At 38.5% G+C, this 17,817-nt stretch overlaps 1 long non-coding RNA gene across 1 annotated transcript in view; it reads right to left on the reverse strand.

Moving 5' to 3' along the window:
* Nucleotides 1-2,569: 2,569 nt before the first annotated feature.
* LOC149200259 (uncharacterized) overlaps nt 2,570-17,817 on the reverse strand; it is a 29,172-nt gene continuing 13,924 nt past the window's right edge. The window contains exons 14-23 of the long non-coding RNA XR_016253812.1: nt 17,452-17,538; nt 17,285-17,361; nt 16,958-17,166; nt 16,736-16,817; nt 16,254-16,330; nt 15,657-16,163; nt 15,437-15,518; nt 2,973-3,050; nt 2,806-2,882; nt 2,570-2,687 (exon numbers count right to left, since the gene is read on the reverse strand). This is a non-coding gene — a long non-coding RNA (uncharacterized LOC149200259). The remainder of the gene's footprint in view (nt 2,688-2,805; nt 2,883-2,972; nt 3,051-15,436; nt 15,519-15,656; nt 16,164-16,253; nt 16,331-16,735; nt 16,818-16,957; nt 17,167-17,284; nt 17,362-17,451; nt 17,539-17,817) is intronic.

Here is a 17,817-nt window from a genome sequence, read left to right on the forward strand (position 1 = left end):
TTGTGTGTTGCGTCCTTAGGAAGCCTTAGGTCTAGGAGTATCCCTTGCAATTGAATAACATCTTCCCCTAGGTCTAGGTCTCCTCATAAGCCTTTCATGGAGATCCATTAATATTTTTCAAGCATTGAACCATTATTTGAGTCTCTCCTTTGAATGGGGCTTGGAAATCACATCATACCTTGCCATTGACCCATCATTCAAGTGATTTCCTTTATATTGGGACTCCTCCCATTGGTGAAAGTCCATAAAGCGTAGGGAATACTGACTGAGGTGACAGTGGGTCTTTATCCCATTGTTGTCAATTGGTCTAGAGGTTGTCCCTTGGACACCACTCCTAGGGCTTCTGCTAGATAGTGTGGCAACAGGCACATATTGTGGGGTTGTGCATGTGATGTGTAGTAAGAAAGCATATAAATTTAAACATAACTTTTGATGTATATGTCAAAACACGAATTGAGCAATACTACCTAAGAACCATGCTAGAACGATAAAACATCAAGCAAGCGAATAATAATAACATTATTGTGATGGAAAACAACATAACTCACTCATTCGTTCTGCTCTTACCTAAGGTATCTTCTCCATTTGACCCTCCCAGACACTACAGTTGTAATCAGTCACTAGACAAAGTACTATTTTATATGAGATCACAAATATACCACATGAACTTAAATAACAAAGACACTAAGCGATAAATTAATCATGCACATACCTACCCTCCCATCACGAATGTTATAGTAGCGACAATGATGAATAATAACCCTGAACATATGATCCCTAGTATAACTTTTTCATTTCTTTCATATCAATGTTCTAGGGAAAAATCTTGAATCTGACACCCATGAATAAGATCATGCTACCTTGAAACCATGACAAAATGATAAATCATAGTGCAAACAACAAACATTTCAGTGTATTGCAAGCCAATAGTATTTTGTAGGAGAAAAGTATGCCTCACCGATCAAGTGTGCCATGCTTGTAGAATGTCTAGTGCATCTTCACCACTTGACCTTTGTAGACTGTAAAATTGCAATTGTTCACTATATAAAGAAGATCAATACGTGATTAAAAGTGCATAGATAAAACAGATAATAAATTTAATTGCAAACAAATGCAGCTACAAATTAGCAAAATATACTTTTAACTAAAGTGCACTACATATAGCTATGGTGACTCACCTTCATTTATGAACAATAACCTCAATTTTTTCTTTCTGCTTCCTTTGTTTCCTTTTCCACATCTAACAAACAAAACCAAGGCAAAACTACAAAAAACATACAAAAAAAAAAAGACAAAGCAAAGGAAAGCAAGTAAAAAACATCCAACAATCGAAGCCAAGACCAAACTACAAAAACCGAGAAAACAAACCAAAGAAAAACGAAGGAAATGAGTACAACACAAAGCATGGCCATGCTCAAACTCAACTCAACAAAACATCCAGAAAGGAACAAAGAAAGAATTGCAAACATCCCTTCTGCACATCATATCTCCTCCAATGTGCTCTCCTGTGTTCAAAGAAAAAACATGGGTTGAATAACGTTAAAATACACACAAATAGTAACGGTAAGTATATTTCAAAATAAATAATTATTCATAATAGGAAACACAACTCCCCTAGAGTTTGTTTCATAATGATGGGCACTCTCTTTTGTATTCCATTTGCACGTGCTCATTAGAACAAGCCATCTACAACAGGTACAAAATAAGATATTATAATTGTTATATAAATTAAACTAGAGAGTCAAACGCAATAATTAATCGTAATAACAAGCACACCTTTCTTTGAGATTGTTATATAGAAGTGGAGAGTCCATTTTGTATTTCATCTATACATGCTCACTGGAAGAAGCCATCTGCAATACATACACAAAAAAGTATTCGATTTCTAATAAATGTTTAACTAGAGATTTTGAAGGAATGAAATTGTCATGTAAGCTAGTTCAAGTCTAGTTATATTCCCCACCTTATCTCAAGAAGATATAAATTTTCTAAACTAGATGTACTTCTACTAGGAATAATACAAACAATGTTTTCATAAGAAGTAATTTTTTAGAAAAGGAATCTACGCATATATAAACATATTGAACACCCCAAATACCAGGGTCCACAAGGCGGTAGTGTTGTGTGTTAGCACGATGGTTGATTGGTTGAAGGGTACTTTGAAGCCATGACAAAAGAATCAATTGTTTTGCAAACAACAAATACTTTGGTGGACTAAAGCACACTAATTATTATGTAGGAAAAAAATATGGCTTACCGATCGTTTGTGTTGCAATCGTAGCATGTCTATTGTATCTTCGCCACTTGACCTTCATAAACTTTACAACTATTGTCGTTCACTACACAAAGCAGATCAATATAGTTAAGTATGATACCACATATAAAACATATAATAAATTGAAAAGCAAGCAAATGAGATCACGAATGAGCAAAAGATAATTGTTAATGAAGTGCATTGTGTATTATTAAGGTGATTCACCTTCATTTATGAATAATAACCTCTATCTCATCTCTTTCATTCTGTCCCTGCAAATGAAACCAGGACCAAACTACAAGAAATGAAAAAATGGTACAACACAAAGCATTCTCGTTCTCAAACTCAACAAAAACAAAACATGTAGATAACAAACAAAAAATTGCAAACTCCCCCCTTGCGCATTATCTCTACTCCATTGTCCTCTCCTCCTCTGATAAAATAAAATAAAATAAAAATAAATAAATGGATGAATAAGGTTAAAATACAAAGAAATATAGTAATGATAAGCATATTTCAAAACCAATAATTATTCATAATAGGAAACATACCTCTTCTAGAGTTTGTTACATAACAATAGACGGTCCATTTTGTATTCCAATTAGTCGTGCTCACCAGAAAAAGCCATCTACAACAAATACAAAATAACGTATCAGAATCATTACATAAGTTAAACTAGAGAGCTGAATGTAACAATCAACCATAATATGGAACATACCTGTCTTTGAGTTTCGTTATATAAAGGGGGATAATCCATATTGTATTTCACGTATTTGCGCTCACCAGAATCAACCATCTACAATAGCTACACGATAAACTATTAGAATTCTAATAAAAGTTAAACTAGAGAGTTGAAAGCATGAACTTGTTATCCAAATTAATTCCACTCCTTTTATATTCCATGTTATATCTAAAAATATATAAATTTTCTAAACTAGATATAATTCTACTAGGAATAATGCAATGAATGTTACCATAAGAGAAATAATTCTTTTTGTAAGAGGGCCCTAAGCATATTTGAACATATTCAACAACCAAAATCGTATGTGCCACAAGGCAATGCTGTTGTCTATTAGCACAATGGTTGAATGGCTGAACGCCAAATATGCTTTCTTGCTCAACGTTACTATCCTCCTCTCTAGGGCACTGTTACCCACTTCCAGTGGGTGACCCCTATAGGAGAATTTGTCTCCTTGATTTGTCTTCTGGTTGCAGCTAGCAGCCACCGGATAGCTCAATGTGCCAGAATTCTCTGCCAGCTAAGCCAGCCATTATGTGCCCTCGCTCATCTATTATGATTGTATGTTTGAAGGTGGATATGTTTGAAGGTGGGCCTTCCAACCTCTAAGGTATGGCTCTTCATTATGTAATTGGGTGTTTATGCTTGAATTTCTTGGACACATTTCAACATGGATTAGTGGGGGGATTCGACGAAAAGAATGGACTTGGATTATACTCTTGTTCCCTTGTCCCAACTTGGTGGTTAATCTTGTAGCCTAGACCCGTGGGATCGCCTCTATTGGCTATTACCTTTAAGAGTGGCACTACATGGGAGACCCTGCTTCTGGTTGCAGGGTTTGTTTTCCCGATACCACATATATCACTCCCCTCGGTGCATTATAACCCCTTTTTACAGTTTTCCCATTCGGGTCCACATTTCTCCATTAGGCCCACAAGATGCTAGCCTCCCCCACGCCTTGTCCACACTTTCGATTGGGCCTGGAACGATGTCCTGAAGATTGATGCTGATAAAAATAATGTTAAAAGTATATATTGGCTACTTATAACAGGAAATGTACCACAAAATGCAAAAGATCGCTATGACAAAATTTTGCGTGCGGACAAAAGCTAAACATGACATCTACCCCTATCATTATGGTCGTCACCTTGGTTCCTAAGCCCCCTATGTGTGCCCCCCGCAGCATTAAAGAACCCATGATTGTCACAACCACTGGTGGGCAATGAACTTCCCAACCTTAAGCGGGTATTCACATCTTTATCATACATAAACTGGTCTCATCCCAGGGAGCTTCGAGCAATTAATAGAAAGTAAAACCAATAAAAGGAAAAAGGCATATGAAGAAGGGTGGAAAAACAAAGGTCGGGGTAACTCAGATACCATGATTTCTCCCTCCTACATCCATACACCCGATGTGTAGGCTTCCCTCATTATAGCTACCCTTGTACCATGGCATGTGGCTTGGAGCCTTCCCTGTTGCCCCACTCCATTCCACCATCATTTCATATGACACCTGTCATTTTATGGATGCACCATGGAGTTGTTACTTCCTTAGAGGTGAAACTACTTAATAGGGTCCCTTATTAACCTCTCTTGTTGAGTTTGCTAACACGTGTACAGTCTAAAGCTCATTTCGAAGGCATACCACCATGAAGTGTCCAGTTTTTCCCTTGATTAACAAGCTTATTGTTGGAAATAATACTGAGAGGGGGGGTGAATCAGTATTATATAATTCTTTTAATAAATCTTCTTTATTTGTTCTTTGAATTATTTTTGCATGTCAGTACCATAAAATAATGAGCATGAACAAAAGAAAACAGATAGTCACACCAAAGAACACAAGATGTAAGGTGGAAACCCAATGTGGGTGAAAACCACATGCTGCAATATGTCTCTATCTTCTTTCAAATTAGAAACTCCTTTTACAATGGTTTTGTACTGGTGCAGTCCTTTACCAGTACGCAGGCTGCAACCTGCAGAGAGCTACAACTCTCTCTCGTTTTCCAGTCTCTCCTGGAAGGGAGCTACAACCCCCTACTTCTTTTCATACAAGGACCACTTTTCATAAATTTTCAAACTGGATCCATAAGCATCAATTGATCATCAAGTGTAAGAGAATCACCCAATCAACTGTAGTAACCAGATCAACAATAATAGGACCAAACCCAGAACACAACAATGATAAACAAAGATTTTAAGAGAAGTAAGCACCCTGCTCAACTGCTAGCCTGAGTCCCGGACTCACCCTGCTCAACTGCTAGCCTGAGTCCCGGACGCACCCTGCTCAACTGCTCGCCTGAGTCCCGGACGCACCCTGCTCAACTGCTCGCCTGCGTCCCGGACGCACCTGAAACGCTTCGCTCCTGCGTACGGACGCACTTTTCTCTTACTGCACCTGCGTCCCTCCGAGCATAGATGATTTCAAGACTTCAGAAGTAACCCAGACAATCAGATCTACAGATCTGAACATGCGCCAAGAGATCTCGGTCCATCAATAGATTCGCCTTGTTTAGATCTAGACCAGATCAAGCCCTCATAAGATATTCAACCCAAAAACATGCTCAAGCCAAATGATCTCCTTTGCTTTATATAGGCAAGCTCCTCCTAAAATCATGGAACAATACCACGAGCCGACACCATAATAACCCAAAACCGTCAGCTAAATACCAAGAGTAAAACATAAGAAACCCCCACGTGAGCTTTTCTCTGCCTTGAAATGTGTGCACTGGGTGGACGCACCTCCTGAACGGCTGGCCTGCGTCTCTGGACGCGGTCCCTGCATGGTGTACCTGCGGGTACGCAACTTCTGAACTGATTTCCTGCGTCCTTCTTAATTTTTCAATAAATGGAGAGCCTTGTCATGGGAGTTGCCATCAAGTACAACATCTGTAACATATAGCCATACCAGAAACATAATGCCAACAATCTCCCCCTTTGGACTTGATGGCAACCTCACAAACTTCAGCTTCATTCTCCCCCTTTGACATCAAGGGCAAAGGGGTATGCTCCCCCTAAGATCATGCTCCCCCTGAAAATGAACCAGATTTGCAGCAAAGAACCATAATCCACCATGAAAGAGATAGAGACATATTGCAGCTATTTCCAAGATCTCCTTCTGACCATCCTCCATAATGCCAACAATGCATTATATGCTCCCCCTGAACCTGTACCATCAATCAGAAAGGTTCAACAATAAGATGATGCATCAACAACCCCCAGCTTTTGCCTGAGGTATTCAAAAGTGTCCCTGGGCAATGGTTTGGTGAGAATATCAGCAACTTGTTCCTTAGAAGGAACATACTCCAACTTGACCTTCTGTTCAAGTACTTGTTCCCGGAGAAAATGGTACTTGATTGGTATGTGCTTGGTTTTTGAATGCATAAACGGATTCTTTGAGATGCTGATTGCACTTGTGTTATCACATAAGATGGGGATAGGTGGTGTACAAGTGATTTGAAAATCCTGCAAAGTCTGCATCATCCAAAGGAGTTGAGTGCAACAAGATGCAGCAGCAACATATTCCGCTTCAGCTGTAGACAAGGCAATCGAATTCTGTTTCTTGCTGAACCAAGATACCAGTCTGGAACCCATAAAGAACGCACCACCACTTGTGCTTTTCCTGTCATCCACGCTTCCGGCCCAATCTGCATCTGTATAAGCATGAAGTGTAAGATCTGTATCTCTAGGATACCATAAGCCATAATTTTGAGTCCCTTGAAGATATTTGAAAATTCTCTTCACTGCCTGAAGATGAGTCTCCTTCGGATTTGCCTGAAATCTTCCAACTATTCCAACTGCATGCATGATGTCCGGTCGGGTACCTGTCAAATAAAGTAGACTTCCAATCATAGATCTGTAGGTTGGTTGATGTACTGCTGCAGATTCATCATTTGCACTGAGGCTACATCCTGTGACCATGGGTGTACATACTGGTTTTGCATCTTCCATACCATATTTCTTCAAAATCTGTTTGAGATACTTGGTTTGAGATAAAAAGATTCCTCCTTCTTTTTGTTGGATTTGCAAACCAAGGAAATATGTCAGTTCTCCTAGCAAAGACATTTCAAATTCTTTCTGCATGACCGAGGCAAAGCTTTGACTCATCGCTTCTTCATTGCTCCCAAAAATAATGTCATCTACATACACAACAAGTATTAGCAATTTGTCATTTTCAACTTTTATATAAAGATTGATATCTGCTGATCCTTTTGAAAAACCTTGTTGATGAAGATATTTGTCCAAACGGTAGTACCAAGCCCTTGGAGCTTGTTTGAGACCATAGAGAGCCTTTTTCAATCTGCATACAAGATTTGGATCATTTCCAAGAATGAACCCATCTGGCTGTTCAATGTACACTTCTTCTTCCAACTCTCCATTCAGAAAGGTTGATTTCACGTCCATTTGAAATACTTTGAAGTTTTGAAAACTTGAGAGAGCAAGGAACATTCGGATGGCCTCAAGTCTTGCAACAGGAGCAAAGGTTTCTTCAAAGTCTATTCCTTCTTGCTGCGCATACCCTTTACAAACAAGTCTGGCTTTGTTTCTAATTACTTCTCCATTTTCATTCAATTTGTTTTTGAAGACCCATTTTGTTCCGATAACATTCTTATCCTTTGGTCTAGGAACCAGCTCCCAAGTGTTGTTCTTTTCGATTTGCTCAAGTTCTTCATCCATTGCTTTCACCCAACATTCATCTTTGCATGCCTCTTTCACACTTTGTGGTTCAGTAGAGGAGAGTAATGCCAAATAGCTTGAAGCTTCTGCAACTGTTCTTCTTGTTTGTACACTTGCTTCTTTCTGCCCCATAATCTGAGATCCTGGATGATTCTTCTGAACATATCTGGATGGAGTCTTTTCTTCTATTCTTGTCTGCTCCTCTGGTTCTTCTTGAGGTTCTTCTGGGGATTCTTCTTCTTCATCATTCTGTCTTTGAGGGTAGCCTTCATCTTCTTCGATGTCTTCATGATGTACTTGCCTAGGAATGTATCCCTTCTCATCAACCACTACATCAATGCTGTCAACAATTCTGCCAAGTCTTTTATTGTAGCATTTGTATGCTTTGCTATGTGGAGAGTAACCAAGAAAAATGCCTTCATCTGCTCTAGGTTCAAGTTTGCCAAGTTGCTCATCAGTATTCTTGATATAGCATTTGCTCCCAAAGATTTTGAAGTGCTTTACCGAAGGAGTCTTACCACTCCAGAGCTCATGAGGAGTTTGAGTGCTGTTCACCCAGACATTTGTTTTGTTGAGAATAACTACCGCAGCATGTGCAGCTTCACCCCAGAAAGTTGCGGGAGTTCCTGATTCATCAAGCATAGCACGAGCCATTTGTTGGACTGTTATGTTCATTCTTTCCACAACTCCATTTTGCTGAGGAGTTCTAGCTGTAGAGAATTCTCTTCTTATCCCATGTTCTTCACAGAAATCGAAAAATTCATTTGAGGTAAACTCCCCACCTCTGTCGGATCTGAGGCACTTAATTTTGTGACCTGATTCATTTTCAACCAAGGCTTTGAAGGCTTTGAATTTTTCGAATGCTTCATCTTTGTGCTTCATAAGTCCTAGCCAGACAAACCTGGAGAAATCGTCAATGAATAATATCAAGTATTCTTCTCCTCTAGGTGTTCTTTTCCTGAATGGACCGCATGTATCTGTATGAACTAGCTCAAGAGGCATGCTAGCTGATCCTTCCTTCTCTGGAAAGTTAGTTCTGGTTTGTTTTCCAAACTGACATGATTTGCATATGGTGTTGTCAGGAATTTTGATATCTGGAAGATCACGAACTGCCTGATATTTGCATGCTTTCCTTATTTGTGAAAAGCTTAGATGTCCCAACCTCCGATGCCATAACCAGTGCTCATCATCCTTGCTCAGATAGCATTGTTGTTGTCCTTCTTCAAATATGTACAGATTATTTGGAGTTCTTTTGCCTTTGATCACTGTTTTACCTGTATCAAGATCACGAACAAGACATCCATTTGATCTGAATATAACCTCGGTTCTTTGATCACACATCTGGCTGACACTTAGAAGATTATGCTTCAATCCATCAACATACAAAACATTTCCAGCCTTGACCTTTTCTTTTAACTGAGCAATGCCTTTTCCTTTTATAGTTGCAGGAGTATCATTTCCAAAAGAGACTTTCTTTCCCTTTTCTAGAGTAGAATAAGACTCAAGTTTTTCTTTATCACCTGTCATATGCTTCGAACATCCACTGTCAATGTACCATAGATTTTCCTGTCCCTCTGCATAAAATGCTATTCCACATCTTTCTGTTTGAGGTTCCTTTATTCTCCATGTTTTGGTGCTTGAGGCTTGTTCCTTTTTCCGCTGAAACCTGCTCCTGCATTCAGAGTCTTTATGACCAAAGTTATTGCAAATAGAACATTCAACTTCATTTTCAAGAACCGAAAAATTGTTATAGGTCCTTTTTGTAATCCCCGTCATACTTCTTTGTTTTTGAGCTTCCCTAGTCATGATCGTTTTATATGCAACACATTGAGCTGCTTTGTGACCAAAGTTATGGCAAGAAAAGCATTGTCCATTGAAGAAACTTCTGCGGTTATCGAATCTACCAGCCAATTGATTGTAATTTCTATTGTCATCTATTCTTGAACCAAATTGAGAAGATTTTACCTGTGGCTGGTTGTAGCTTTTGTTCACCCTTAAGATGGATTGCCCCTGATAGTTTCTGTTTGTAATTTGTCCCTGCTTTACCTGATGATCTTCATTGTGCTTTTGCTCATTTCTTCTTGCTGCATCAAGATAACTTTTTGAAGTGGATGCTTGAGAAGTTTCTCCATTATAGCCCAGACCTGTCTTGTTTAGTGGAGACCGCTGCACACTGATAATCTCATCCAAAGTTTCAGATCCTTTGACAAACTTGAGATTAATAGCTTTTGTTTTCTCAATCTCTTTTCTAAGACCAACAATTTCACCTTCTAATTTTTCAAGATGTTTTTCCTTTTCATCAATTTGAAATTGTAGAGTATCAATGATCATGTTCTTTTCTTCTATACATCTCTTGAGTCTAGTAATTTCATCATAAAGGTTATCCACATCTACAGCATCCATATAATCATCATCTTCAAATGCCATTAACAACTTATATTCATTACCTTGTTCATCTTCATCACTGTTTGATAGCCCATCACTATCTTCATGAGTGTAGTAGCTTTTCTTATTTGCATTCTGTTTCTTATTCCATCTAGCAGGTTCTTTTCCTTTATCCTTGTAAGGACATTTTGCAACATAATGACCTACTCTTCCACAAGCAAAGCATTTAAAAGGTAACTTACCTCTGAACCTTCCAGAACCCCTTTGAAGATTTCTGACAAAATTTGATTCTTCTTCCTCTTCTTCTGGGACACGGCTTGCTTCATAATAATCTCCTTTGCCTGATGCCTTGAAAGCAGCTTCTCTTCTATCTGATGGACCTCCCTTTCTCATTTCATAAGCAGTTAGAATTCCATGTAGCTGAGACATAGTAAGAATTCGTAGATTTTCCTTTTCTTCTATTGCAGATACTTTAGATTCAAACTTGGGAGACAATGATCTTAGAACCTTTTCAACCACAATAGCCTCTTTAATTTCCTCACCCAAATTTTTCATACAATTAACAACCTCATCTACCCGAAGAAAATAGTTAGCCACACTTTCATCATTATACATTTTGAGAGTCTCATACTGAATTCTGAGAGTTTGAAGTTTAGCACGCTTTACCTGTTCATCTCCTTCATAGCTCGTGACAATTTTGTCCCATATCTCTTTTGCGGATTTATAGTGCATTACCTTCATGAATTCTGATTGAGATATACATCCTAATAGAGTACTGACTGCTTTCGCATTTGTTTCATACTTCTTTTTCTCGGCTGCATCTGTAGGAGTAGCTGAAGGAAAAGCGTAGCCTGTTTCTACGATGTCCCAAACTTCTGTACCAAGAGATTGAAGATAGGCAGTAACTCTTACCTTCCAATAATTGAAGTTTGTCCCATCAAAAACCGGTGGCCTGATTGATGCTTCTCTCTCGTAGTTGCTCATGATGAACGATCTACCTTCAAGCGATCAAGCTTCTCTGAAGGACCTGCTCTGATACCAATTGTTGGAAATAATACTGAGAGGGGGGGTGAATCAGTATTATATAATTCTTTTAATAAATCTTCTTTATTTGTTCTTTGAATTATTTTTGCATGTCAGTACCATAAAATAATGAGCATGAACAAAAGAAAACAGATAGTCACACCAAAGAACACAAGATGTAAGGTGGAAACCCAATGTGGGTGAAAACCACCTGCTGCAATATGTCTCTATCTTCTTTCAAATTAGAAACTCCTTTTACAATGGTTTTGTACTGGTGCAGTCCTTTACCAGTACGCAGGCTGCAACCTGCAGAGAGCTACAACTCTCTCTCGTTTTCCAGTCTCTCCTGGAAGGGAGCTACAACCCCCTACTTCTTTTCATACAAGGACCACTTTTCAAAAATTTTCAAACTGGATCCATAAGCATCAATTGATCATCAAGTGTAAGAGAATCACCCAATCAACTGTAGTAACCAGATCAACAATAATAGGACCAAACCCAGAACACAACAATGATAAACAAAGATTTTAAGAGAAGTAAGCACCCTGCTCAACTGCTAGCCTGAGTCCCGGACTCACCCTGCTCAACTGCTAGCCTGAGTCCCGGACTCACCCTGCTCAACTGCTAGCCTGAGTCCCGGACGCACCCTGCTCGCCTGAGTCCCGGACGCACCCTGCTCAACTGCTCGCCTGCATCCCGGACGCACCTGAAACGCTTCGCTCCTGCGTACGGACGCACTTTTCTCTTACTGCACCTGCGTCCCTCCGAGCATAGATGATTTCAAGACTTCAAAAGTAACCCAGACAATCAGATCTACAGATCTGAACATGCGCCAAGAGATCTCGGTCCATCAATAGATTCGCCTTGTTTAGATCTAGACCAGATCAAGCCCTCATAAGATATTCAACCCAAAAACATGCTCAAGCCAAATGATCTCCTTTGCTTTATATAGGCAAGCTCCTCCTAAAATCATGGAACAATACCACGAGCCGACACCATAATAACCCAAAACCGTCGGCTAAATACCAAGAGTAAAACATAAGAAACCCACACGTGAGCTTTTCTCTGCCTTGAAATGTGTGCACTGGGTGGACGCACCTCCTGAACGGCTGGCTTGCGTCTCTGGACGCGGTCCCTGCATGGTGTACCTGCAGGTACGCACCTTCTGAACTGATTTCCTGCGTCCTTCTTAATTTTTCAATAAATGGAGAGCCTTGTCATGGGAGTTGCCATCAAGTACAACATCTGTAACATATAGCCATACCAGAAACATAACGCCAACACTTATTTAGTCAATTGCACTAATGGATTGATGTACTATAAGGTGAGGATACACATTGGATATTATACATGATTGAAGGTGGGCATCCATTTGGAGTTCGTCTCCCTATATGTTCTAAGCCCTCCACAGGGTTATAATGGCACTTGTAGGGTGAGCATTGAGAGTCATGGGCCTCCACTAGAACAAAGCATATATTTCCACGTCGTGGGCTCATCTACGATGATTTCTCCCTCCTACATTAATGCACCCAATGTGTAGGCTTCCCTCATTATAGCTACACCTGCCATTTGACGGATGCACCATGGAGTTGTTACTTCCTTAGAGGTGAAACTACTTAATAGCGTCCCTTATTAACCTCTCTTGTTGAGTTTGCTAACACATCTACACTCTAAAGCCCATTTGGAAGGGCATGCCACCATGAAGTGTCCACTTTTGCCCTTGATTAACAAACTTATTTACTCAATTTCACTACTGGATTGTTGTACTGGAAGGTGAGGATACGCATTGGATCTTATATAGGATTGCAGGTGGGCATCCATTTGGAGTTGGTCTCCCTATATGGTGTTCTAAGCCCTCCACGGAGTCATAATGTCACTTGTAGGGTGAGCATTGAGAGCCATGGGCATCCACTAGAACAAAGCATTGATTTCCATGCCATGGACTTCTTCAGTGCCACACATTGCTTGTTTCTTCCCCAGTCATACAGAGATGATGATAAACCTGGACCATGTTGCCCAGTCGGCCACACATTTGCACCTAACCCTTGGCAGTTGATCCAAGCCCCAAATGGGGTTTTGTCTCATTTGAAGAGACAGGGGAGGGCACATGCCATCATTATACCCCTTATTGATGTAGCATTGACATGTTTGATCCAATTGGAGACCCATGAGACCATTTCTTGTGCCCAAGAGGCACCTTCGAGTACCACAAGATGTTTTGCTTGGAAATCAAGGGGTCATTCCCTTAATCATCATTTTGGAGCCCTTTTAGTCATGGCACATTGAGGACTCATCTAGACCTTCCAACGACAATTTGCACCATTATTTTATCATTTTGTCCTCATTAGGAAAGCTTTCCTCCTCTTTGTCATGGCACATTGAGGACTCATCTAGGCCTTCCAACGACCCTTTGCACGATTATTTTATCATTTTGGCCTCATTAGGAAGGCTTATTTCACACATTTGAGCTATTTGGTGCGCTTGTCACCAAAGCTATTGTTACTTTGCACATCAAAACGTTTTTAAGGGCTTCATTAGGCTAATTAGTCCATTCAAACTTGTGAGAGGCTCATATAAATTAAAGGAGAGCCTCATTTTGCAAATCATCATAATTTGGATTGAAATTTTCTCTTGCAAAAGAATTCGGATATACTTGCACGTTTGATGGATGGATCAAGTGTTATTTTGATGTTATATTTTACATTGTTACGCGTCTAATATATGGAATATATAGTCATGATCTTCTATGTGCCCTAATTTAATGCGAATTCATGAAAAACGATAAGATTATTGAAGTATTGCATGCATTACCCATAGATGATGTGAATGAATGTCCCTAGAGGCTTGTATTGCATAAGTATAAATACCTATTGTAGCCGAGTTGTTGCTTCTTTGGTTTAGCAAAGAGCTGTGTAGGTCTCCTTGATAGAGCGAAGACCTTAAATCAAAGGAAATCTTGACTCCATTTCTCCCAGTTGACAAGGCACTGGGTCTCATTCCTAGGTGATCAACCTCAAACCTCTTTCTTTCACCTTTTCAAATTTTTGCCCTAATCATAGAAGGTCAACTAGGGCCTAGTGCGAACTGCATAAGAGAGGTCACCTTGAGGAGCAAGTTGGTAGGCTATTGCGTCGTGGTTTCCTCTCGTTGCCCTCAAAATTTAAGGAAATTCACGCAGCTAGTTTGAGAGAAATCTCAAGTCCTAGCTCCAATGGCAATTCTACCCTTAAACTTCTTCGATTAGTGGCGTTCCAAAGGTCACTTGCTCTAGAAAACTCAAAGGAAGTTAATCATTCTTTGAGCCTTTCTCATCCTTGCTTGAAATAGATATCTCATCGAAGATCATCAACTAGCCCTAGGCCTCGCTTGGATTCTTCTAGGTTTCTATATTGGTTTCTAAACTTTGTGTGTTGCGTCCTTAGGAAGCCTTAGGTCTAGGAGTATCCCTTGCAATTGAATAACATCTTCCCCTAGGTCTAGGTCTCCTCATAAGCCTTTCATGGAGATCCATTAATATTTTTCAAGCATTGAACCATTATTTGAGTCTCTCCTTTGAATGGGGCTTGGAAATCACATCATACCTTGCCATTGACCCATCATTCAAGTGATTTCCTTTATATTGGGACTCCTCCCATTGGTGAAAGTCCATAAAGCGTAGGGAATACTGACTGAGGTGACAGTGGGTCTTTATCCCATTGTTGTCAATTGGTCTAGAGGTTGTCCCTTGGACACCACTCCTAGGGCTTCTGCTAGATTGTGTGGCAACAGGCACATATTGTGGGGTTGTGCATGTGATGTGCAGTAAGAAAGCATATAAATTTAAACATAACTTTTGATGTATATGTCAAAACACTAATTGAGTACTACTACCTAAGAACCATGCTAGAACGATAAAACATCAAGCAAGCGAATAATAATAACATTATTGTGATGGAAAACAACATAACTCACTCATTCGTTCTGCTCTTACCTAAGGTATCTTCTCCATTTGACCCTCCCAGACACTACAGTTGTAATCAGTCACTAGACAAAGTACTATTTTATATGAGATCACAAATATACCACATGAACATAAATAACAAAGACACTAAGTGATAAATTAATCATGCACATACCTACCCTCCCATCACGAATGTTATAGTAGCGACAATGATGAATAATAACCCTGAACATATGATCCCTAGTATAACTTTTTCATTTCTTTCATATCAATGTTCTAGGGAAAAATCTTGAATCTGACACCCATGAATAAGATCATGCTACCTTGAAACCATGACAAAATGATAAAGCATAGTGCAAACAACAAACATTTCAGTGTATTGCAAGCCAATAGTATTTTGTAGGAGAAAAGTATGCCTCACCCATCAAGTGTGCCATGCTTGTAGAATGTCTAGTGCATCTTCACCACTTGACCTTTGTAGACTGTAAAATTGCAATTGTTCACTATATAAAGAAGATCAATACGTGATTAAAAGTGCATAGATAAAACAGATAATAAATTTAATTGCAAACAAATGCAGCTACAAATTAGCAAAATATACTTTTAACTGAAGTGCACTACATATAGCTATGGTGACTCACCTTCATTTATGAACAATAACCTCAATTTTTTCTTTCTGCTTCCTTTGTTTCCTTTTCCACATCTAACAAACAAAACCAAGGCAAAACTACAAAAAACATACAAAAAAAAAGACAAAGCAAAGGAAAGCAAGTAAAAAACATCCAACAATCGAAGCCAAGACCAAACTACAAAAACCGAGAAAACAAACCAAAGAAAAACGAAGGAAATGAGTACAACACAAAGCATGGCCATGCTCAAACTCAACTCAACAAAACATCCAGAAAAGAACAAAGAAAGAATTGCAAACATCCCTTCTGCACATCATATCTCCTCCAATGTGCTCTCCTCTGTTCAAAGAAAAAAACATGGGTTGAATAACGTTAAAATACACACAAATAGTAACGGTAAGTATATTTCAAAATAAATAATTATTCATAATAGGAAACACAACTCCCCTAGAGTTTGTTTCATAATGATGGGCACTCTCTTTTGTATTCCATTTGCACGTGCTCATTAGAACAAGCCATCTACAACAGGTACAAAATAAGATATTATAATTGTTATATAAATTAAACTAGAGAGTCAAACGCAATAATTAATCGTAATAACAAGCACACCTTTCTTTGAGATTGTTATATAGAAGTGGAGAGTCCATTTTGTATTTCATCTATACATGCTCACTGGAAGAAGCCATCTGCAATACATACACAAAAAAGTATTCGATTTCTAATAAATGTTTAACTAGAGATTTTGAAGGAATGAAATTGTCATGTAACCTAGTTCAAGTCTAGTTATATTCCCCACCGTATCTCAAGAAGATATAAATTTTCTAAACTAGATGTACTTCTACTAGGAATAATACAAACAATGTTTTCATAAGAAGTAATTTTTTTAGAAAAGGAATCTACGCATATATAAACATATTGAACACCCCAAATACCAGGGTCCACAAGGCGGTAGTGTTGTGTGTTAGCACGATGGTTGATTGGTTGAAGGGTACTTTGAAGCCATGACAAAAGAATCAATTGTTTTGCAAACAACAAATACTTTGGTGGACTAAAGCACACTAATTATCATGTAGGAAAAAAATATGGCTTACCGATCGTTTGTGTTGCGATCGTAGCATGTCTATTGTATCTTCACCACTTGACCTTCATAAACTTTACAACTATTGTCGTTCACTACACAAAGCAGATCAATATAGTTAAGTATGATACCACATATAAAACATATAATAAATTGAAAAGCAAGCAAATGAGATCACGAATGAGCAAAAGATAATTGTTAATGAAGTGCATTGTGTATTATTAAGGTGATTCACCTTCATTTATGAATAATAACCTCTATCTCATCTCTTTCATTCTGTCCCTGCAAATGAAACCAGGACCAAACTACAAGAAATGAAAAAATGAGTACAACACAAAGCATTCTCGTTCTCAAACTCAACAAAAACAAAACATGTAGATAACAAACAAAAAATTGCAAACTCCCCCCTTGCGCATTATCTCTACTCCATTGTCCTCTCCTCCTCTGATAAAATAAAATAAAATAAAAATAAATAAATGGATGAATAAGGTTAAAATACATAGAAATATAGTAATGATAAGCATATTTCAAAACCAATAATTATTCATAATAGGAAACATACCTCTTCTAGAGTTTGTTACATAACAATAGACGGTCCATTTTGTATTCCAATTAGTCGTGCTGACCAGAAAAAGCCATCTACAACAAATACAAAATAACGTATCATAATCATTACATAAGTTAAACTAGAGAGCTGAATGTAACAATCAACCATAATATGGAACATACCTGTCTTTGAGTTTCGTTATATAAAGGGGGATAATCCATATTGTATTTCACGTATTTGCGCTCACCAGAATCAACCATCTACAATAGCTACACGATAAACTATTAGAATTCTAATAAAAGTTAAACTAGAGAGTTGAAAGCATGAACTTGTTATCCAAATTAATTCCACTCCTTTTATATTCCATGTTATATATAAAAATATATAAATTTTCTAAACTAGATATAATTCTACTAGGAATAATGCAATGAATGTTACCATAAGAGAAATAATTCTTTTTGTAAGAGGGCCCTAAGCATATTTAAACATATTCAACAACCAAAATCGTATGTCCCACAAGGCAATACTGTTGTCTATTAGCACAATGG

Source organism: Pinus tabuliformis, chromosome 2_1 (assembly GCF_031772625.1).
Source record: "Pinus tabuliformis cultivar Carrire ecotype Pingquan chromosome 2_1, CPIR1, whole genome shotgun sequence".
Classification (NCBI taxonomy): domain Eukaryota; kingdom Viridiplantae; phylum Streptophyta; class Pinopsida; order Pinales; family Pinaceae; genus Pinus; species Pinus tabuliformis.